This window comes from Hyla sarda, chromosome 2 (genome assembly GCF_029499605.1).
Source record: "Hyla sarda isolate aHylSar1 chromosome 2, aHylSar1.hap1, whole genome shotgun sequence".
Lineage (NCBI taxonomy): Eukaryota > Metazoa > Chordata > Amphibia > Anura > Hylidae > Hyla > Hyla sarda.
In genome coordinates, this window is record NC_079190.1 from 148,703,659 (window position 1) to 148,727,822 (window position 24,164).

Consider the following 24,164-nt stretch of genomic DNA (forward strand, 5'->3'; position numbering starts at 1 on the left):
AGACATATGTCCATCAAGTTCAACCAGGGAATTAAGGGGTAGGGGTGTGAACGTCAACAGCACCCGGGATTTCCAGCCAGTCTCCCATGCCGGTACTTACCGGGCCCTAAGATGGGTAGCAGTCTGCGATCTGATGAGAGCAGGCGCGTTCAGCTTAGTATGGCTGTTCACCTTGATTTAATGCTTCTCAGCAACATTAATTAAACTAACAGGTTGTTAGTGTACTTTATGATCATGAACTGCTAGCCCGCTAGCCACGCCACGGCCACCTGTAAGTAGCGAGTCCCTAACATCCCTAACATAAAATGGCACAGCACTGAGCGCGACCACCACCGCCCCAACACCAGTGACCACAGGGGAAACGACCCACTGGCAGAGCAGCCCCAATGACACTCAAACCAGTCCCTGGGCCACGCCCTCCCCACAGACACAGTGCCAGGGCAGCAATGGACGCCACACAGCACCACACCAGTGTGAATAGATGTAAAAAGCTCACTCACCATGTGCTCTCAGCCAGAGACTGGGAGGCTGCAAGAGAAGGATAGGGCCCTAATGCAGCTTCCATTTATATATGCCCGGGCTGAGGGGGAGGGGTAGAGTCCTGACCAAGTGAAAACAAAAAAAAGAGAGGAGGATAGAAAACACAATGTGAATTCAACTAGAGAAAAAAAAACGACATGGTTGCACATCCACAACATGCACCTTGATCTAGACGCTTAAAATTTCTAAATTTAAAAGTACATGTCACAAACATAAAAAGAAATAAGTGGGACAAAGAAAAGTAAGGTTTGGAAAGGTGGGAAAAAATAGGCAGAGCGAAATAAACAAAAGAAAGGAAAGGAAGGAAAATCATGCTTGGTGGGTGAAGAAATATAGAAGGAGAGATCAGGCTCCTGGAACGGAGCTCAGGGAGTCCTCATAATCCTCCCAATGCTGCCATACCCTCATAAAGGCCTCCACTTTATTATCAGAGAGAGCTGATATATGCTCCATTCTTTTCACGTGTCTAATCTTTTCCAAAAGGGCTTGATAAGGAACATTGGTTTGTCTCCAGTTTTTGGCTATAAGACATTTAGAGGCAGTTAATGTGTGCAAGATAAGTCTTGGTGGCATAAGGTTCAGAAGGTATATATTTTGGATCTAGGGGAAGATGAATTTCCGTGACTTTTCTAATTAAAGATTGCACTTCTAGCCAGAAGTGTCTCAGGTTATGGCAGTCCCAAAATATGTTTTGTAGGGTACCAGTTTCCCTCTCACATCTCCAACAGGCAGAGGACAAATGTGTAAACAAGCTCCGCAGCTTATCAGGGGTAAGATACCAATACATCACCAGTTTGTATTGATTTTCCTTGTATCAGACTCAGACAGCAAGGAAGCAAGGTCATCTGCCTGAGTCCAGATTGTCTGCCATTGGGTCTGGGAGAGGGGTGCGCCCAAGTATGTATCCCACTTGTCCATGTAAATATGTCTGACGGATGTGGGGTCCCCAGTAGTATTCAAAATGTTGTAAATATCTGAAATTAAGCCCTTACTGGAGGTAGACTGTCTACATATTACTTCAAAGGTCGTAGGTGATGGGAAAGGGGAATTGTCGGGTGGCAAGTTGAGATGGGTGTGAATTTCCTGATAATAAGAAAAGGAAGTTGCAGGAAGCTTATGTTTGTCTTGTAGCAGATTAAAGGGGATTAATGTCCGTGTGCGCGGATCTATCAAATCGGCTAGGTGGAAGAGTTTAGCTTGTATCCAAGGGGTAATCACAACCTTGTCACAACTACTTGATATTTGGGGATTAAATATAATACATGTTAAGAGGGTTCTATCGGACTTCAACGGGAAGGAAACTATAGCTTGGTCCCATAAATTTTTTGTCAGCTTCATCGGTCCCAATAGCTTATTAGAGGTTTTAAAACGGTCCCTAGACCAAACCAAGAAACTTGGATGTAGGGGGTAAATCCACATCTTCTCAATCTCTGACCACTTATTGAAGGCCAGGAATGAGGACCAGCAGGGAATTCTACGAAGGTGGGTAGAGAGATAGTATTTATAGCGGTCAGGTACTGCTAAGCCTCCGTATGATTTTTTAGCCGTTAGGACCGAGAAAGACAATCTGTGACGCCCACCTCCCCATATAAATTTAAGTACAAAGGATTGGAGTTTTTTTTTAACATATTCTTTGGGATGGAAATAGGTAGGGTTTCCAGTATATATAGTATTTTAGGGAGAATCTACATTTTTACTGTGGCCATTCATGATCTTAAAGTACACTAACGACCTGTTAGTTTTATTAATGTTGCTGAGAAGCATCAGATCATTGTGCATGTAGAGGATGTGCAACCATGTCTGTTTTTTCTATTAGAACTCACATAGTGTTTTCTATCCCCCTCATTTTTTTGTTTTTTGTTTTTACTTGTTCAGCACTCTGCCCCTCCACCTCTGCCCAGGCATATATAAATTAGCAGGAAGCTGCATAGGGCCCTTTTCTTTCTGGCAGCCTCCCAGTCTCTTACTGGGAGCACATGGTGGGTGAGCTTTTACACCTTGTTCACACTGGTTTGGTGCTGTGCGGTGTCCATTGCTGCCACGGTGCCGTGTCTGTGGGGAAACACGGCCCTGGGACTGGTTTGAGTGGCATTGGGGCTGCTCTGCCAGTGGGTTGTTCCCTCTGTGGGCATTGGTGTTGCAGTGATGGTGGTCGTCACTCAGTGCTACGCCCTTTTATGCTAGGGACCTAAGGACCCGCTACTTACAAATGGCCGTGACGTGGCAAGCGGGCTTGCACGTCATGATCATAAAGTACACTAACGACCTGTTAATTTTATTAATGTTGCTGAGAAGCATTAGATCATTGTGCATGTTGTGGATGTGCGACTATGTCTGTTTTCTCTATTTGAATTCACAATGTGTTTTCTATCCCCCTCTTTTTTGTTTTTGTCTATACTTGGTCAGCACTCTACCCCTCCCCCTCAGCCCAGGCATATATAAATCAGCAGGAAGCTGCATAGGGCCCTTTTCTTTCTGGCAGCCTCCCAGTCTCTTACTTGGAGCACATGGTGAGTGAGCTTTTACACCTTGTTCACACTGGTTTGGTGCTATGCGGTGTCCATTGCTGCTGCGGTGCTGTGTCTGTGGGGAAGCGCAACCCTGGGACTGGTTTGAGTGGCATTGGAGCTGCTCTGCCAGTGGGTCATTCCCCCTGTGGGCACTGGTGTTGTGGAGGTGGTGGTTGCCGCTCAGTGCTACTCCCTTTTATGTTAGGGACATTAGGGACCCCTACTTACAGGTGGCTGTGACATGGCTAGCGGCTTGCACTTCATGATCATAAAGTACACTAATGACCTGTTAGTTTTATTAATGTTGCCAAAAAGCTTTAGATCATTCTGCATGTTGTGGATGTGCGACCATGTCTGTTTTCTCTATTTGAATTCCCAATGTGTTTTCTATCCCCCTCTTTTTTGTTTTTGTCTATACTTGGTCAGCACTCTACCCCTCCCCCTCAGCCCAGGCATATATAAATCAGCAGGAAGCTGCATAGGGCCCTTTTCTTTCTGGCAGCCTCCCAGTCTCTTACTTGGAGCACATGGTGAGTGAGCTTTTACACCTTGTTCACACTGGTTTGGTGCTATGCAGTGTCCATTGCTGCTGCGGTGCTGTGTCTGTGGGGAAGCGCAACCCTGGGACTGGTTTGAGTGGCATTGGAGCTGCTCTGCCAGTGGGTCATGCCTGTGGGCACTGGTGTTGTGGAGGTGGTGGTTGCCGCTCAGTGCTACTCCCTTTTATGTTAGGGACATTAGGGACCCCTACTTACAGGTGGCTGTGACGTGGCTAGCGGCTTGCACTTCATGATCATAAAGTACACTAATGATCTGTTAGTTTTATTAATGTTGCCAAGAAGCTTTAGATCATTCTGCATGTTGTGGATGTGCGACCATGTCTGTTTTCTCTATTTGAATTCACATTTTTAAAATCAATTTGAATTTGGCCAGCCAGGTGACCCAGGCCTGGCAGGCTGGAAACCTTCAGCATGTCACATTGGTTTACTGGAGGAAGTAGTAGTAGCCTGCATACAGCAGTAGGTTGAGAAACCATTAAAATTAATTTGAATTTGGCCAGCCAGGTGACCCAGGCCTGGCTAGCTGGAGGGAGGTTGCTATAACAACCTTCAGCATGTCACAGTAGTTTATTCTATGGAGTTGTAGTATTCTGCAGTAGCAGGTTTAGAAACCCTTAAAATCAATTAGAATTTTGCCCCAGCCAGCCAGGCAGCCCAGGACTGGCTGAAAGTAGCAGGCTTACAAAAAAAAAATCTATTTGAATTTGTTCAGCAGCCCCGGCCGGCCGCAGGATGTTTACAAAAGCAACCGCAATCAATTAGAATTTTGCCACAGCCAGCCAGGTGGCCCAGGTCTGGCTGGAAGTAGCAGGTTTGCAAAAAAAACTATTTGAAATTGGCCATCAGCTCTGGCTGGCCGCAAGGTGTTTGCATATGCAACCACAATAAATTTGAATTTAGCCCCAGCCAGCCAGGCGGCCCAGGCCTGGCTGGAAGTAGCAGGTTTACAGAAAAACTATTAGAATTTATCCCCAGCCAGGCGTCCCGGACCTGGCTAGGGAATCACACTGAGACCGTAGCTACTACTGTCCGTAGCTACTACTCCATGTATGAACCGTTGCATGCACTCTTCTGCACACAGACTAGTTCATGGAGTGGCCCACCCTCTCTGCAACATGATTGTGCTAATGTGGAATTGTGCAAAGCGGGGATGGCTATCCTTGCAAATTAATAGTGACTAGGTATGCACCACCTTGGCTGGGCACACCCCATTAGTTGACTGAAGGCCGTGGAGTCAACAAGATGGTATGGTAGGGTCTGCGTCACCAACACCAACATTACAACAGTGGGACTGAGAGAATACTGTTGTCTGGAGGACATAATTCCCCAATGCATAACTGAAGAGGTCGGTGAGGAGGAGGGCACGACACAGATGAGACAAATCCCAAAAATGTGCTACTTGTGGAGGAGGCCTGGCTGTTAGACAGCTGGGAGGGATCTGGAGGATCATCAGTAGCAGCATCAGCGGTTTCCTCTTGACTGTCCCACGTGGCCTTGTGGTGGTGCTCCAAATGTCTACATAGCCCACATCAGAAAATCAGACAGAGACTGCCCCTCCTCTGGATGTTTTTTAAATAGAATCTGAACATGCAGCAGCATTGCTGTCACCCGAGCAGACCAGCAGCCCTACACCTGTTACATTTCACAGTTTTTTTTCCCCTACCTTGGCTACGCACTTCTTCACTGGCACTGTCACTACCCTCCTGCTCTGAACACGCCAGCTGATGCTCAAGTGGTTTCCACGTCCTGTCCAACACCACATCATTGTCAACATCAAACTCCTCATCATCCATGCCACTTCTCTCTGCATTGACTTCTTGGGCTCCTTGCTCCCCCTTAGCATAGCCACCTTGATGCATTACAGTATCCTCACCACGCCTACCACCACCAGTCCTGCTTGTGCTTGGTTTGACAACTCATTCTACCTCCATCACCTCACCAACACACTCCAAAGCTTGACTGTCACCACACAACTCCTCCTCGTGGCTAGTGCTATCCTTCTGCATAGCAGTAGGAGGAGGGGGGGGGGGCGAAGCCAGAGATGAAGAAGCACAGCATCTAGGATGGACCTTTTACACTTCCCCATGTAAGTGTAGACGCAAAGGATTCCACTGACCGGTGGCTCACCTTCATATTGTCAGAGTCTTCCTCCTTAGAAGTCATATGACAGAAATATTCCAATAAAGCAGGATTATCCAGTGAAACCACATAAACTCTCTCAGGCAGTGAGACCTTTGGATGGCTGATGCGGCTGCCACTACTACCAAATGACACCTGGCTGCTGTTTCCACTACCTGTACTACTACTACCCCAAACATTCTTACTGGCAGAGAACATGGCAGGGTCTTCTGCCCTCAACCCTGTCAACCAAGTCCTATTCCAGAAATTATTTTTTTTGTCTAAAGTTGTAACGCTTTGAACACTTATTTGTGCAAGAGATGACAGCGCAATGAGTACATAGACAGGGAAGCCAGCACTGGCTCTTACGACACTTTGGAACTTCAACTGCAGCGGAGCTTGAGCGATAGGACAGATGTATAGAACACACAGCACCCAACCACGGTGCTCTTCCAAGTAAATCCAACAGTAAAATCTGCAAATAGAAGAAATAAGGAGGCACTCAAGGTTATAGACATTGCAAAGGTATCTACTTTATTCCAAGTGCATTAAAAGTACTTTGGCAGGGTGCCGGACTTCAATCAAGCAGGAGCTATGGTAATGACAGCTATTGCGCGCCCAACCTTGGCGCTTTATTTGACACGCCTCCTCCGGAACAGGAGGTCAGGTAAATACCTTTCAGCCTCTGATGTCACAGAGGGAGGTGTGACAGACCAGGCTACAGCCATTTAAAAACAAAGCAATAGCAGAAAAAAATCTACAAATATGGATCAAAACACAGTTTGTGCTGAAAATCTAAAAAGTGACTTATACTGCACAGTATAGAGACAAGTATAGAAAAGCTGGAGGACTATGAGGTACAACGGGGGTGGAGGATTAGATAAAGACGCTCATGTCTAAACAGTCGTTCAGACCTAAGTTACCCTGAGCGTATGTTTTCAAAATACCCTGCGCGTATGTTTATCAATACCTTCATGTCACAACAATTTTTCTAGTCCTAGTCCTTTTTTCTGGTCGCCACCGTGGCATTCTCTCATATGGGTGATCAGTTTGGGGGATCCTTTCCCTGTTCTTAGTGAAGAGTGGTGTTTGTGGAACAACATTAAATGCACCAGAACTGTATTAACACTACAGGCTAGATATGTAGAAAACAGAAGAGAAAAAAGATGGGGCGCTCTCTCGTACGATAGGAAGTGGGGGGGGAAGAAGTTGAGGGACCCACCACCTCCCCTAATGTGCCGTACCGACCTGCTGAGGGGATGCAACAGTGTAAGCACAACACTGTTGGCAGGTGTGGTTCGCAGTGAGTAATTGCAGCCTGCAGCTCTATCTCCCCTATCCGTATCCCTTGGGGTACGGAAAGATAGACGGAGAAAAGGTGTGTAAAAGTGGGGAGTGGTGTAGAGCACTCCTGCTGAATAAGGACAGACTCCACATGTAGCACAGGACTATTTATTAGAAAATGAAAGGACAACGCATTTTGGCGCTTACAAGCGCCTTCGTCAGGTCTACAGAGGATGAGAGAGATGCTTCCTGTGGTGCCGGCTGTGCTGGTGTGGCTCCACCAGCACAGCCGGCACCACAGGAAGCATCTCTCTCATCCTCTGTGGACCTGACGAAGGTGCTTGTAAGCGCTGAAACGCGTTGTCCTTTCATTTTCTAATAAATAGTCCTGCGCTACACGTGGAGTCTGTCCTTATTCAGCAGGAGCACTCTACACCACTCCCCACTTTTACCCACCTTTTCTCAGGCTAGATATGTGTAACTTTAACACACTGTTTGCATGGCACAATGAGTACTGATGGTGTTTGCAGAAAAATATTAAATGCACTAACAGTATTAACTCTACAGGCTAGATACATTTAACTTCAAGATGCTTTTTGTGTGCCAGAGATGACAGTACAATGAGTACTGAAGGTGTTTTCAGAAATCATATATATTTACAACTGAGTTGACATGCCCTATAGATATACATTTGCCACTTGAATATGCTTTGTGGGTGGGTGGCACAGATCACTGTTTCTCACTGGCTACTGCAGCTGGTTCAGCAACACTATTATAGTGACAAATCACTACTGTGTTGACAGGCCCTATAGGTATATAGGTGCCACTTGAATATAGTTTGTGGCACAAATCACTGCATCTCACTGGCTACTGTAGCTGGTTAAGGATCATTATTTAATTAATGTATATGCAGGTATGAGCCTTAAAAAAAGCTTTGGATTTGTGGTAGTAGCTGTATGTGCTGCTTTGGTGTATAGGAGCCCCTATAGGATTCTTGCATGGGGATTGAATCCTGTTCACACACACACAATTTCTAATCTGTATCTCTCTATCTTTGTAATCACTGACTGTCCCTATTTCTGTCTCTCTCTTCACAGCTCTGAATGCATTGGGTGACGTCACTGCCCTCTTATCTGTGTAAAAATGCCCCCAACCCCCCCTTGCTGGGTCCTATTGGCATTTGTACTGATTGACACAGTAAGCAACAAATCACATGATAGACTTGGATTATCATGTGATATGCTGAAGTCCTAATGTCATCTCACCACCCCCTGCTCACCCTGCTTTTTCCATTTGCCAAGAAACCATGCTACCATGGTTTTTCACGCTATTTACCAAACCGGTAAAAGCTCAAGTGTTCACCGACCCGGAAAAATCCTAAAGTCCAGGTCGAATCCAGGTTTGCTGGTTTCGGCTCGCTCATCTTTAGTCTTTACTGTACATGCCTTTAACCCCTTAACACATATTGTCACGATGCCGGCTGGCAGGAGGTGGATCCTCTGTGCCAGAGAGGGATTGGCGTGGACCGTGCTAGTGGACCGGTTCTAAGTCACTACTGGTGTTCACCAGAGCCCGCCGCAAAGCGGGATGGTCTTGCTGCGGCGGTAGTGACCAGGTCGTATCCACTAGCAACGGCTCAACCTCTCTGACTGCTGAAGATAGGCGCGGTACAAGGGAGTAGACAGAAGCAAGGTCGGACGTAGCAGAAGGTCGGGGCAGGCAGCAAGGATCGTAGTCAGGGGCAACGGCAGGAGGTCTGGAACACAGGCTAGGAACACACAAGGGAACGCTTTCACTGGCACAATGGCAACAAGATCCGGCGAGGGAGTGCAGGGGAAGTGAGGTATACATAGGGAGTGCACAGGTGAACACACTGATTAGAACCACTGCGCCAATCAGCGGCGCAGTGGCCCTTTAAATCGCAGAGACCCGGCGCGCGCGCGCCCTAAGGAGCGGGGCCGCGCGCGCCGGGACAGGACCGACGGAGAGCGAGTCAGGTACGGGAGCCGGGGTGCGCATCGCGAGCGGGCGCCACCCGCATCGCGAATCGCATCCCGGCTGGAGGCGGTATCGCAGCGCACCCGGTCAGTGGATCTGACCGGGGCGCTGCGGGAGCGAGAGTGTAGCGAGCGCTCCGGGGAGGAGCGGGAACCCGGAGCGCTCGGCGTAACAGTACCCCCCCCCTTGGGTCTCCCCCTCTTCTTGGAGCCTGAGAACCTGAGGACCAGATTTTTATCTAGGATATTGTCCTCAGGTTCCCAGGATCTCTCTTCAGGACCACAGCCCTCCCAGTCAACCAAAAAGAAGGTTTTTCCTCTGACCTTTTTGGAGGCCAGTATCTCCTTTACGGGAAAGATGTCTGAAGAACCGGAGACAGGAGTGGGAGAGATAAGTTTAGGAGAGAAACGGTTGATGATGAGTGGTTTAAGAAGAGAAACGTGAAAGGCATTAGGAATAAGAAGAGAAGGAGGGAGAAGAAGTTTATAAGAGACAGGATTAATCTGGCACAAAATTTTGAAAGGACCAAGATAGCGTGGTCCCAATTTGTAGCTGGGAACACGGAAGCGGACATATTTAGCGGAGAGCCATACCTTGTCTCCGGGAGAAAAAATGGGGGGAGCTCTTCTTTTCTTATCAGCAAACTTCTTCATGCGTGATGAAGCCTGTAAGAGAGAATTTTGGGTCTCTTTCCATATGGTGGAAAGATCACGAGATATTTCATCCACAGCGGGTACACCAGAGGGCAAGGGAGTAGGGAGGGGGGGAAGAGGGTGACGGCCGTACACCACGAAAAATGGGGATTTGGAAGAAGATTCAGAAACTCTGAAGTTATACGAGAATTCGGCCCATGGTAGAAGATCTGCCCAGTCATCCTGGCGGGAGGAAACAAAATGCCGTAAATAATCACCCAGGACCTGGTTAATTCTTTCTACTTGCCCATTGGATTGAGGATGATAAGCAGAAGAAAAGTTTAATTTAATCTTGAGTTGTTTACAGAGAGCCCTCCAGAATTTAGACACGAATTGGACGCCTCTATCCGAGAAGATCTGCGTGGGCAACCCGTGAAGACGAAAAATGTGTACAAAAAATTGTTTTGCCAACTGAGGCGCAGAAGGAAGACCAGGAAGAGGGATGAAATGTGCCATCTTGGAGAATCGATCAACGACCACCCAAACAACAGTGTTGCCACGGGATGAGGGTAAGTCTGTAATAAAGTCCATACCAATCAGAGACCAAGGCTGTTCGGGAACAGGCAGAGGATGAAGAAGACCAGCGGGCTTCTGGCGAGGAGTCTTATCCCGGGCACAGACAGTGCAGGCTCGCACAAAATCCACAACATCCGTCTCCAGAGTCGGCCACCAATAGAAACGAGAGATGAGTTGCACGGATTTCTTGATGCCCGCATGACCTGCGAGATGGGAGGAGTGACCCCATTTGAGGATTCCGAGGCGTTGGCGTGGGGAGACGAAGGTCTTCCCTGGAGGAGTTTGCCTGATGGAGGCTGGAGAAGTGGAGATCAGGCAGTCAGGAGGAATGATGTGTTGCGGAGAGAGCTCTACTTCCGAGGCATCCGAGGAACAAGAGAGAGCATCGGCCCTAATGTTCTTATCGGCAGGCCGAAAGTGAATTTCAAAATTAAATCGGGCAAAGAACAGAGACCACCTGGCCTGGCGAGGATTCAGCCGTTGGGCAGACTGGAGATAGGAGAGGTTCTTGTGATCGGTGTAAATAATAACTGGAAATCTTGATCCCTCCAGCAGATGCCTCCATTCCTCAAGTGCTAATTTAATGGCTAGTAGCTCTCGATCCCCGATGGAGTAGTTCCTCTCCGCCGGAGAGAAGGTCTTAGAAAAAAAACCACAAGTAACAGCATGCCCGGAAGAATTTTTTTGTAGAAGGGCGGCTCCAGCTCCTACTGAGGAGGCATCAACCTCCAATAGGAAGGGTTTAGATGGGTCAGGTCTGGAGAGCACGGGAGCTGAAGAAAAGGCAGACTTGAGCTGTTTAAAGGCGTCTTCCGCTTGAGGAGGCCATGACTTAGGATTGGCATTCTTTTTGGTTAAAGCCACGATAGGAGCCACAATGGTGGAAAAATGTGGAATAAATTGTCTGTAATAATTGGCGAACCCCAAAAAACGTTGGATAGCACGGAGTCTGGAGGGGCGTGGCCAATCTAAGACGGCAGAGAGTTTGTCTGGATCCATTTGTAGTCCCTGGCCAGAGACCAAGTATCCTAGGAAAGGAAGAGATTGACATTCAAACAGACATTTCTCCATTTTGGCATAAAGTTGATTGTCACGAAGTCTCTGAAGAACCATGCGGACATGCTGGCGGTGTTCTTCTAGGTTGGCAGAAAAAATCAGGATATCGTCCAGATACACAACAACACAGGAATATAAGAGATCACGAAAAATTTCATTAACAAAGTCTTGGAAGACGGCAGGGGCGTTGCACAGGCCAAAGGGCATGACCAGATACTCAAAGTGTCCATCTCTAGTGTTAAATGCCGTTTTCCATTCATCCCCCTCTCTGATGCGGATGAGATTATAAGCACCTCTTAAGTCCAGTTTGGTAAAGATGTGGGCACCTTGGAGGCGATCAAATAGTTCAGAGATGAGAGGTAGAGGGTAGCGGTTCTTTACCGTGATTTTATTAAGACCGCGTGTCACGATGCCGGCTGGCAGGTAGTGGATCCTCTGTGCCAGAGAGGGATGGCGAGGACCGCGCTAGTGGACCGGTTCTAAGCCACTACAGGTTTTCACCAGAGCCCGCCGCAAAGCGGGATGGTCTTGCTGCGGCGGTAGTGACCAGGTCGTATCCACTAGCAACGGCTACCTCTCTGGCTGCTGAAGATGCTGAATATAGGCGCGGTACAAGGGAGTAGGCAGAAGCAAGGTCGGACGTAGCAGAAGGTCGAGGCAGGCAGCAAGGATCGTAGTCAGGGGCAACGGCAGGAGGTCAGGAACACGGGCTAGGAACAGACAAGGGAACGCTTTCACTAGGCACTAAGGCAACAAGATCCGGCAAGGGAGTGCAGGGGAAGTGACTAGATATAGGGAAGTGCACAGGAGGGAGCCAATTAAGCTAATTGGGAAGATTGGGCCAGGCACCATCATTGGTGCACTGGCCCTTTAAATCGCAGAGACCCGGCGCGCGCGCGCCCTAGGGAGCGGGGCCGCGCGCGCCGGGACAGGACCGAGGGAGAGCGAGTCAGGTACGGGGACCGGGGTGCGCATCGCGAGCGGGCGCTACCCGCATCGCGAATCGCACCCCGGCTGAAGGCGGGACCGCAGCGCACCCGGTCAGTGGATCTGACCGGGGCGCTGCAACAACGAAGATGAGGCGAGCGCTCCGGGGAGGAACGGGGACCCGGAGCGCTCGGCGTAACAGTACCCCCCCCCTTGGGTCTCCCCCTCTTCTTGGGGCCAAAGAACCTGAGAAAGAAAAACTCAATTTTTTCGTGATGAGGTCCGATGCAAATTAGGAGGGGTTCTGTGTGGAAACGTACGAGACAGTCCAATCTTTTATTGTAAAAACAATAGATGTAGAGGGGTCTGGCGAGACTGGTCACAGGAACGTAGAACCTGTTGATGAGAGAGGCCAAAAAAAATTTTCCTGCAGATCCGGAATCCAAGAAGAGCATAGTAGAGAAGGAGAAGGTAGAGGCAGATATCCGCACAGGCACAGTAAGGCGTGGAGAAGCAGAGTTGACATCAAGAACTGTGTCACCTTTGTGCGGAGTCAGCGTATGTCTTTCCAGGCGGGGAGGACGGATAGGACAATCCTTCAGGAAGAGTTCGGTACCGGCATAGTACAGGCAAAGATTCTCCATGCGGCGTAGTGTCCTCTCTTGAGGTGTCAAGCAAGACCGGTCAACTTGCATAGCCTCCGCGGCGGGAAGCACAGGAACAGATTGCAGAGGACCAGAGGGGAGAGGAGCCGGAGAGAAAAAACGCTTCGTGCGAACAAAGTCCATATCCAGGCGGAGCTCCAGACGCCATCCGGAAGAACGCATGTCAATGCGAGTGGCAAGGTGAATGAGTTCATGTAGGTCAGCAGGAGTCTCTCGTGCGGCCAGAACATCTTTAATGTTGCTGGATAGGCCTTTTTTAAAGGTCGCGCAGAGAACCTCACTATTCCAAGACAACTCGTAAGCAAGAGTACGGAACTGAATGGCGTACTCGCCAACGGAAGAAACACCCTGGGCCAGGTTCAGCAGGGCAATCTCGGCTGAAGAAGCTCGGGCAGGTTCCTCAAAGACACTTCGAATTTCCGAGAAGAAGGAGTGTACAGAGGCAGTGACGGGGTCATTGCGGTCCCAGAGCGGTGCGGCCCATGACAGGGCTTTTCCAGACAGAAGGCTGACTACGAAAGCCACCTTAGACCTTTCAGTAGGAAACTGGTCCGACATCATCTCCAAGTGCTGGGAACATTGCGAAAGAAAGCCACGGCAATACTTAGAGTCCCCATTAAATTTGTCCGGCAAGGACAGGCAGAGGCTAGGAGTGGCCACTCGCTGCGGAGGAGGTGCAGGAGCTGGCGGAGGAGAAGATTGCTGGAGAAGTTGCGACTGAAGTTGGTGCGAAATGGTGGACATTTCCGACAGCTGACGGGTTAGAAGGGCGATCAGTCGGGCTTGCTGGGCGGCCACCGTGGTGAGGTCAGCGACAACTGACAGAGGAACTTCAGCGGGATCCATGGCCGGATCTACTGTCACGATGCCGGCTGGCAGGTAGTGGATCCTCTGTGCCAGAGAGGGATGGCGAGGACCGCGCTAGTGGACCGGTTCTAAGCCACTACAGGTTTTCACCAGAGCCCGCCGCAAAGCGGGATGGTCTTGCTGCGGCGGTAGTGACCAGGTCGTATCCACTAGCAACGGCTACCTCTCTGGCTGCTGAAGATGCTGAATATAGGCGCGGTACAAGGGAGTAGGCAGAAGCAAGGTCGGACGTAGCAGAAGGTCGAGGCAGGCAGCAAGGATCGTAGTCAGGGGCAACGGCAGGAGGTCAGGAACACGGGCTAGGAACAGACAAGGGAACGCTTTCACTAGGCACTAAGGCAACAAGATCCGGCAAGGGAGTGCAGGGGAAGTGACTAGATATAGGGAAGTGCACAGGAGGGAGCCAATTAAGCTAATTGGGAAGATTGGGCCAGGCACCATCATTGGTGCACTGGCCCTTTAAATCGCAGAGACCCGGCGCGCGCGCGCCCTAGGGAGCGGGGCCGCGCGCGCCGGGACAGGACCGAGGGAGAGCGAGTCAGGTACGGGGACCGGGGTGCGCATCGCGAGCGGGCGCTACCCGCATCGCGAATCGCACCCCGGCTGAAGGCGGGACCGCAGCGCACCCGGTCAGTGGATCTGACCGGGGCGCTGCAACAACGAAGATGAGGCGAGCGCTCCGGGGAGGAACGGGGACCCGGAGCGCTCGGCGTAACACCGCGGTAGTCAATGCAAGGACGTAGGGAGCCATCTTTTTTGGACACAAAGAAAAATCCGGCTCCGGCAGGAGAGGAGGATTTGCGGATAAAGCCCTTTTTTAAATTTTCCTGGATGTACTCAGACATAGCAAGAGAGGATAAATTCTGCCCCGGGGTGGAGTAGTGCCCGGGAGGAGGTCAATAGGACAGTCATAAGGCCTGTGAGGAGGTAGAGTCTCAGCTTGTTTTTTGCAAAACACATCAGCAAAGTCCATATAGGCCTTAGGGAGACCGGTTACAGGGGGAACCACAGGGTCACGGCAGGGAGTACTGGTAACCGGTTTAAGGCAGTCCTTGAAACAAGAGGGACCCCAACTCTTGATCTCCCCTGTGGACCAATCCAGGGTTGGGGAATGGTGTTGAAGCCAGGGTAGTCCAAGGAGAATTTCGGAAGTGCAATTGGAGAGGACCAAAAACTCAATTTTTTCGTGGTGAGGTCCGATGCACATTAGGAGGGGTTCCGTGCGGTAACGCACGGCACAGTCCAATCCTTCATTGTTAACGCAATTGATGTAGAGAGGTCTGGCGAGACTGGTCACTGGGATGTTGAACCTGTTGATGAGAGAGGCCAAAATAAAGTTTCCTGCAGATCCGGAGTCCAAGAAGGCCTTAGTGGAGAAGGAGAAGGTAGAGGCAGATATCCGCACAGGCACAGTAAGACGTGGAGAAGCAGAGTTGACATCAAGGACTGTTTCACCTTTGTGCGGAGTCAGCGTACGTCTTTCCAGGCGGGGAGGACGGATAGGACAATCCTTCAGGAAGTGTTCGGTACCGGCACAGTACAGGCAGAGATTCTCCATGCGGCGTCGTGTCCTCTCTTGAGGTGTCAGGCGAGACCGGTCAACTTGCATAGCCTCCACGGCGGAAGGCACAGGAACGGATTGCAGAGGACCAGAGGAGAGAGGAGCCGGGGAGAAAAAACGCCTCGTGCGAACAAAGTCCATATCCTGGCGGAGCTCCTGACGCCTTTCGGAAAAACGCATGTCAATGCGAGTGGCTAGATGAATGAGTTCATGTAGGTTAGCAGGAATTTCTCATGCGGCCAGAACATCTTTAATGTTGCTGGATAGGCCTTTTTTAAAGGTCGCGCAGAGGGCCTCATTATTCCAGGAAAGTTCTGAAGCAAGAGTACGGAATTGCACGGCGTACTCGCCAACGGAAGAATTACCCTGGACCAGGTTCAGCAGGGCAGTCTCAGCAGAAGAGGCTCGGGCAGGTTCCTCAAAGACACTTCGAATTTCCGAGAAGAAGGAGTGTACAGAGGCAGTGACGGGGTCATTGCGGTCCCAGAGCGGTGTGGCCCATGACAGAGCTTTTCCAGACAGAAGGCTGACTACGAAAGCCACCTTAGACCTTTCAGTAGGAAACTGGTCCGACTTCATCTCCAAGTGCAGGGAACATTGTGAAAGAAAGCCACGGCAAAACTTAGAGTCCCCATCAAATTTATCCGGCAAGGATAGTCGTAGGCCTGAGGCGGCCACTCGCTGCGGAGGAGGTGCAGGAGCTGGCGGAGGAGATGATTGCTGAAGCTGTGGTAGTAGCTGCTGTAGCATCACGGTCAGTTGAGACAGCTGGTGGCCTTGTTGCGCTATCTGTTGTGACTGCTGGGCGACCACCGTGGTGAGGTCGGCGACAACTGGCAGAGGAACTTCAGCGGGATCCATGGCCGGATCTACTGTCACGATGCCGGCTGGCAGGAGGTGGATCCTCTGTGCCAGAGAGGGATTGGCGTGGACCGTGCTAGTGGACCGGTTCTAAGTCACTACTGGTGTTCACCAGAGCCCGCCGCAAAGCGGGATGGTCTTGCTGCGGCGGTAGTGACCAGGTCGTATCCACTAGCAACGGCTCAACCTCTCTGACTGCTGAAGATAGGCGCGGTACAAGGGAGTAGACAGAAGCAAGGTCGGACGTAGCAGAAGGTCGGGGCAGGCAGCAAGGATCGTAGTCAGGGGCAACGGCAGGAGGTCTGGAACACAGGCTAGGAACACACAAGGGAACGCTTTCACTGGCACAATGGCAACAAGATCCGGCGAGGGAGTGCAGGGGAAGTGAGGTATACATAGGGAGTGCACAGGTGAACACACTGATTAGAACCACTGCGCCAATCAGCGGCGCAGTGGCCCTTTAAATCGCAGAGACCCGGCGCGCGCGCGCCCTAGGGAGCGGGGCCGCGCGCGCTGGGACAGGACCGACGGAGAGCGAGTCAGGTACGGGAGCCGGGGTGCGCATCGCGAGCGGGCGCCACCCGCATCGCGAATCGCATCCCGGCTGGAGGCGGTATCGCAGCGCACCCGGTCAGTGGATCTGACCGGGGCGCTGCGGGAGCGAGAGTGTAGCGAGCGCTCCGGGGAGGAGCGGGAACCCGGAGCGCTCGGCGTAACACATATGGATGCTTATAAATGTCCATAAGCATCTCCTGAGGTATGATGTGTGCTCAGCAGGTGAGCATGCATCATACCTGGTGGATCCGGGTTGCTATAAGCAACCGGGACCTGTGGCTAATGCCGGACATCAGTGATCAGGCTGATGTCCGGCATTAACTCTTTAGACGCGGCGATCAAAGTTGATCGCCGTGTCTAAAGTGAAAGTAAAATCTTCCCAGCAGCTCAGTCGGGCTGATCGGTACCATTGCGGTAAAATCTTGATGTCCCAATCAGCTAGAACGCAACAGGAGGGTAACTTACCTGCCTCCTGCACGTCCGATCGGCGATTGATTGTTCTAAGCCTGAAATCCAGGCTTGAGCAATCAACCGCAGATAACACTAATCCCTACCATTGCAATGCAATGGCAGTGATCAGTGTATTGAATCAATGTACTGGAGGTTATAGTCCCCTATGGGGGCTATAACATTGCAAAAATAAAGTGAAAAAAAAGTTAATAAAGATCATTTAACTCCTTCCCTAATAAAAGTTTGAATCACCCCCCTTTTCCCAATAAAAAAAACTGTGTAAATAAAAATAAACATATGTGGTATCGCCGTGTGTGAAAATGTCCGAACTATAAAAATATATTATAAATTAACCGCACGGTCAATGGCGTATGCGCGAAAAAATTCCAAGTCCAAAATAGTGTATTTTTGGTCACTTTTTATACCATAAAAAAATTAATAAAAAGCGATCAAAAATTGTACCAATAAAATCATCAGATAACGGTGCAAAAAACGAGCCCTAATACCGCCCTGTACATGGAAAAATAAAAAAGGGGTTAGAAGATGACATTTTTAAACGTATACATTTTCGTGCATGTAGTTATGATTTTTTTCAGAAGTACGACAATATCAAACCTATATAAGTAGGGTATCATTTTAACCGTATGGACCTATTGAATAAAGATAATGTGTCATATTTACCAAGAAATGTACTGCTTAGAAACGGAAGCCTGCAAAAGTTACAAAATTGTGTTTTTTCTTCCATTTTGTTGCACAATTATATTTTTTCCGTTTTGCCGTAGGTTTTGGGGTAAAATGACTGATGTCATTACAAAGTATGGATTTTTAGGTGCAAAATTTTAAGTGTTATCATTTTTAATGAGGAAAAAATGAAAATGAAAAAACTGAAAAACCCTCCGTCCTTAAGGGGTTAAAACTTATTCAATTTGACTTTCATTTTAATACAACAGTAGGCATGTCTTATGAAAATTAATTTTTTAGGCAAATAATTTAAAAAAAATCATCATTGTACACCATTTCAACTGGTAATATTTTCTATTATCTATTATTTCTAATATATTTCTATTGTCTAAAAGTGTATATAATGTATTTGTAAGTATTTTTTGTATTAAATAACACAACACACAGACACTCTTTGGTTATACTGTAGGAATTCCTTTAAAGGAAAACTGTCAGCCTGTTCACCCACACTAAACCTTATACACTGGCTTATAGTGTGGGTGAAACAGGAGTCACTTATTTAAATATGTCCAGTAGGTCCTGAGACATGTCCCCCAAAAGATCCACTGCTGAATTCAGCGAATCGTGCAGTGGGGGCAGGGCATTGCAGGGGGCGGGGCTTCATCATCTCAATTTACATATTTATTGTCTGTGACTCCATATCCCAGTGAAGTGGAGCCACCCGCCCCCTGCAAAGCCCCGCCCCCACTGAGCGATTCACTGAATTCAGCAGTGGATATTCTGGGGGACATATCTAGGGACCTACTGGACATATTTATGTAAGTGACCCCCTCGTTGGTCTCATGTTTACCCACACTATAAGCCAGTGTATAAGGTTTAGTGTGGGTGAACAGGCTGACAGTTTTCCTTTAAAAAAGTAATATTTTTCATTTTCACAAGCACAATATAACATTAATGTTGTCCAGCGGAAAAAAATGTATCCCCTATCCGCAGAGCCAGGGCTCCATATGGGAGATGGGATTGGACCCCCCGGGATCAGACACCGACATTTTTTTTATTTAGATTTCTTTCGCTGGACATCTTCTTTAATATTGCATTTTCACATATTTTGTTGTGTACTTTGCAGCCATAATGCACATTTTTTGAAGAAAAAATCTTTATGCCAAGTGAAACATTACTGCAGCACTCCACCAATCTGACCATTATGGCAGAGTGGCCTGAAGTCTTTTGTAAAAGACACATACATAAAAAAATAAAAAAACACCTTAAAGGAAAATGGTCATCCTGTATACCCACACTAAATCCAATACACTGGGTTATAGTGCGGGATGAACAGTAGACCGATGTGAGGTCTCTGACTAAGATACGTACCTACAGTCCGGATGGTGTCCCTCTGAATGTCCGCTTCTTTCTTTGGTGAATTGCGCACTGGAGGCAGGCCTGACGGGTTATTTTGAACATTGATGGGTGCTTTTCACGTGACCTTCACCCATGAATGTTCAAATTCACCTGGCGGGTGGTCCAATGACAGTCCCCATCTAACCTGACGGAGCTTGAGAGGATCTGCACAAAATTACCATAAAAATCCTCAAATCCAGATGTTTAAACTTTAACCCCTTAAGGACGCCGGGCGTATCCATATGCCCCCATTTTAAAATCCTTAAGAACTCAGGGCGTATGGGTATGCCAGTGGGAATTCCGGTCCCCGCCGCTCGCCGGGTGGGGACCAGACCGGGGTGACTGCTGATATCTATCAGCAGTCCCTGCTGATATCTATCACCAGGCAGCCCATGCAAACCCCTGGGGGGTCCGAAGCCCTCCCCCCATGTAGGCGATCGCCGCAAATCGTCGGTCAATTCAGACCAACGATTTGCAGCTTTTCCGGGTCAATCGCGTCTCTGGTGACCCGGTGACTAGGAAAAAAAGGGTGAATGGGGCTGTCCAGACAGCCCCATTCACCCTTACCCAGCAGGAGTGAGGTGGCACAGGTGCCGCCTCACGATCACGTGATTGATCGGTCGGAAACAGCTGGAGACACATTGTTTGTGAAACCAAGTTTGTTACCTGACTCAGTGTTTTGTAACCAGTGTGCCTCCAGCTGTTGCAAAATAACAACTCCCAGCATGCACTGAGAGACTGTACATGCTGGGAGTTCTAGTTTTGCAACAGCTGGAGGCACACTGGTTACGAAACACTGAGTTAAGTAACAAACTCTGTGCTTCGCAACCAATGTGCCTCCAGCTTTTGCATAACTACAACTCCCAGAATCTATGGTCTGTCAGTGCATGCTGGGAGTTGTAGTTTAGCAACAGCTGGAGGTCCCCCCCCCCCCCATGTGAATGTACAGGGTACATTCACACTGGCAGGTTTACAACGAGTTCTGCTGCAAGTTTGAGATGCGGCAAATTTTCCACTGCCGCTCAAACTCCCAGCGAGAAACTCATTGTAAACTTTCTCCCGTGTGAATGTACCCTAAAACCCTACACTACACTAACACATAATAAAGGGTAAAACACTACATATACACATACCCCTACACGGTCCCCCCCCCCCCCCCCCAATAAAAAAAATAATGTATTGTACAGCAGTGTTTCCAAAACGGAGCCTCCAGCTGTTGAAAAACAACAACTCACAGTATTGCCAGACAGCCACTCACTGTCAAGGCATGCCGGGAGTTTTGCAACAGCTGGAGACACCCTGTTTGGGAAATACTGCCGTAGGGTATTTTTGTGGCGGATTCAAATCCCCAATTTAGTCCTCAAATGTGCATGGTGCTCTCTCACTTCGGAGCCCTGTTGTATTTCAAGGGAACAATTTAGGGCCACATATGGGGTATCTCCATACTCGGGAGAAATTGCGTTACAAATTTTGGGGGGCTTTTTCTCCTTTTACTCCTTATGAAAATGTAAAGTTGGGGTCTACACCAGCATGTTAGTGTAAAAAAAAAAAAAAAAAATGTAAACTAACATGCTGGTGTTGCCCCATACTTTTAATTTTCACAAACAGTAAAAGGAAAAAAAGACCCCCAAAATTTGTAACGCAATTTCTCCTGAGTACAGAACTACCCCATATGTGGGCGTAAAGTGGTCTGCTGGCGCAAAACATGGCTCAAAAGTGAGAGCGTGCCATGTACATTTGAGGCCTAAATTGTTGATTTGCACATGGGTGGCTGATTTTACAGCGGTTCTGACATAAACGCAAAACAATAAATACCCAGATGTGACCCCATTTTGGAAACTACACTCCTCACGGAATGTATCAAGGGGTAAAGTGAGCCTTAAAACCCACAGGTGTTTGACAAATTTCCGTTAAAGTTGGATGCGAAAATGAAAAAAAAAAATGTTTTCACTAAAATGCTGGTGTTACCCTACATTTTTCATTTTCACAAGGGAGAATAGGAAAAAAGCCCCACAAAATGTGTAGCCCCATTTCCTCTCAGTAAGAACATACCCCATATGTGGATGTAAAGTGCTCTGTGGGCGAACTACAATGCTCAGAACAGAAGGAGCGCCATTGGGCTTCTGGAGAGAGAATGTGTCCGAAATTGAAGGCCATGTGTGTTTACAAAGCCCCCATAGTGCCAGAACAATGTGACCCCATTTTGGAAACTACACCCCTCACGTATTATAATAAGGGGTACAGTGAGCATTTACATCCCACAGGTGTCTGACAGATTTTTGGAACAGTGGTCCGTGAAAAAAAAAAAAATCATTTGCACAGCCCACTGTTCCAAAGATCTTTCAGTGGGGTGTAAATGTTCACTGCACCCCTTATTAAATTCTGTGAGGGGTGTAGTTTCCAAAATAGGGTAACATGTGGGATCCACTGTTCTGGCATCACGGGGGCTTTGTTAAAGCACATGGCCCCTGACTTCCATTCCAAACAAATTCACTCTCCAAAAGCTTATTGGCGCTCCTTCTCTTCTGAGCATTGTAGTTCGCCCGCAGAGCACTTTACATCCATATATGGGGTATTTCTATACTCAGAAGAAATGGGGTTACAAATTTTGGGAGGCTTTTTCTCCAATTACCCCTTGTGAAAATGAAAAAAATTTCATTTTCATGTCCAACTTTAGCGGAAGTTTGTCAAGCACCTGTGGGGTGTTAAGGCTCACTGTACCCCTTGTTATGTTCCTTGAAGGGTGTAGTTTCCAAAATAGTATGCCATGTGTTTTTTTTTTTTTTGCTGTTCTGGCACCATAGGGGCTTCCTAAATGCGAAATGCCCCCAAAAACCATTTCAGCAAAATTTGCTTTCTATAAGCCAAATGTGACTTCTCTTCTGAGCATTGTAGTGTGCCAGCAGTGCACTTGACATTCACACATGGGGTATTTTCATACTCAGAAGAGATGGGGTTAGAAGAGAGCGGACCCCTTGTTACGTTCCTTGAGGGGTGTAGTTTCCAAATTGGTATGCCATGTTGTTGTTTTTTGCTGTTCTGGCACCATATGGGCTTCCTAAATGGGACATGCCCCCCAAAAAGTCATTTCAGAAAAACTCACTCTCCAAAATCCCATTGTTGCTCCTTCCCTTCTGAGGCCTCTAGTGCAACCAAAGAGCACTTGAAATATACATATGAGGTATTTCCTTACTCAAGAGAAATTGGGTTACAAACTTTGGGGGCCTTTTTATCTTTTTCCCCCTTGTAAAATTCACAAACTGGGTCTACAAGAACATGCAAGTGTAAAAAATGAAGATTTAGAATTTTCTCCTTTACCTTGCTGCTATTCCTGTGAAACACCTAAAGGGTTAACACACTTTCTCAATGTAATTTTGAATACTTGGGGGTGCAGTTTCTACAATGGGGACATTTATGGGGTATTTCTAATATGAAGACCCCTCAAATCCACTTCAAAACTGAACTGGTCCCTGAAAAATTCCGATTTTGAAAAATTTGTGAAAAATTGGAAAATTGCTGCTAAACTTTGAATCCCTCTGATGTCTTCCAAAAGTAAAAACATGTCAACTTTATGATGAAAATATAAATTAGACATATTGTATATGTGAATCAATATATAATTAATTTGGAATATCCATTTTCCTTACAAGCAGAGAGTTTCAAAGTTAGAAAAATGCAAGATTTTCAAAATTTTCATGACATTTGGGGATTTTTCACCAAGAAAGGATAAAAGTAACGACGAAAATTTACCACTGTGTTAATGTAGAATTTGTCACAAAAAACATTCTCGGAATCAGAATATTCGGTAAAAGCATCCCAGAGTTATAAATGCATAAAGTGACAGTGGTCAGAATTACAAAAAAGGGCTCAGTCCTTAAGGTGAAAAAGGGCTCAGTCCTTACGGGGTTAAGGCATGCATCATCCCCAAGAAGACTAGACACTGTAATCACTGTAATACGTATTAAGAGTCCTTTGACAAGTACTGAATACTGGACTACTTATGCCAATGCAATATTTTAGTTTTTTCTTTCCAATAAATGAGCAAAGATTACTAACAATGGGGGAGCAGAGGGGGAATTTATCAAACAATTTAGACTTTTTTTTTCGCAGTAAAATGTGGCAAAAAATTCACATGTGCAGACTTTTTTAGCGACTTTTTACTGCACGGCCGATTTGTGAGAAATCACTGTTCACAGTGAAATCTCCAAATGCGGATGCAGGGGTCAGGAATTTATCACTGCAATTTTCTGTGGAAAAGTCGCAAAAAAGTCACAACCCCCTCCAGAAAGTCGTAAGTCACAGCTAGGCAGACCAGGCTTACAAAAATGGCTGTTGAGAACACTTTCCAAATGTGCGATAGCTCTGCTCCCTGGCCACCTGCCTGCATCTACCACCCACCCGCTATCTGTTGAAAGACTACAACTCCCAGCATGCTCTTACAGTGAGGACATGAGGGGAGTTGTAGTTGTAACAGCTAGTGGCTGGGTGGTTGATGCAGGCAGGTGGCCGTGGAGCAGAGACAGCCGGCTCCTGGGAATATGAAACTACGGCACTGTCATTTCATATTTCCTGGTCAGGGCCGTTATTGATCGGAACCTCACCCACCCTGGTAATGTCAGGCTGCTGCTATTTGGTTGGTATCTGGCTGAGTGTGTATCACAGCAGCTGAAAATAACCTTTTTCTAAAACATATATACTTTAATGGTATGCTTTACAAATGAGTATAACTAAAGCAAAAATAAACTATAATTTGTGACCTATAAGTGAAAAAATCATATCAAATAACAAGACAAAGGTCCTAATGTTAGATAGACAGCACCCTAGGAGAGAGATAATGTACCTATTACCACAATTGTCAGTCACTGCGGTTATATCTGTGGTACAATTAAATAATGCATTCTCATATATACTCCATGGTGCTACTT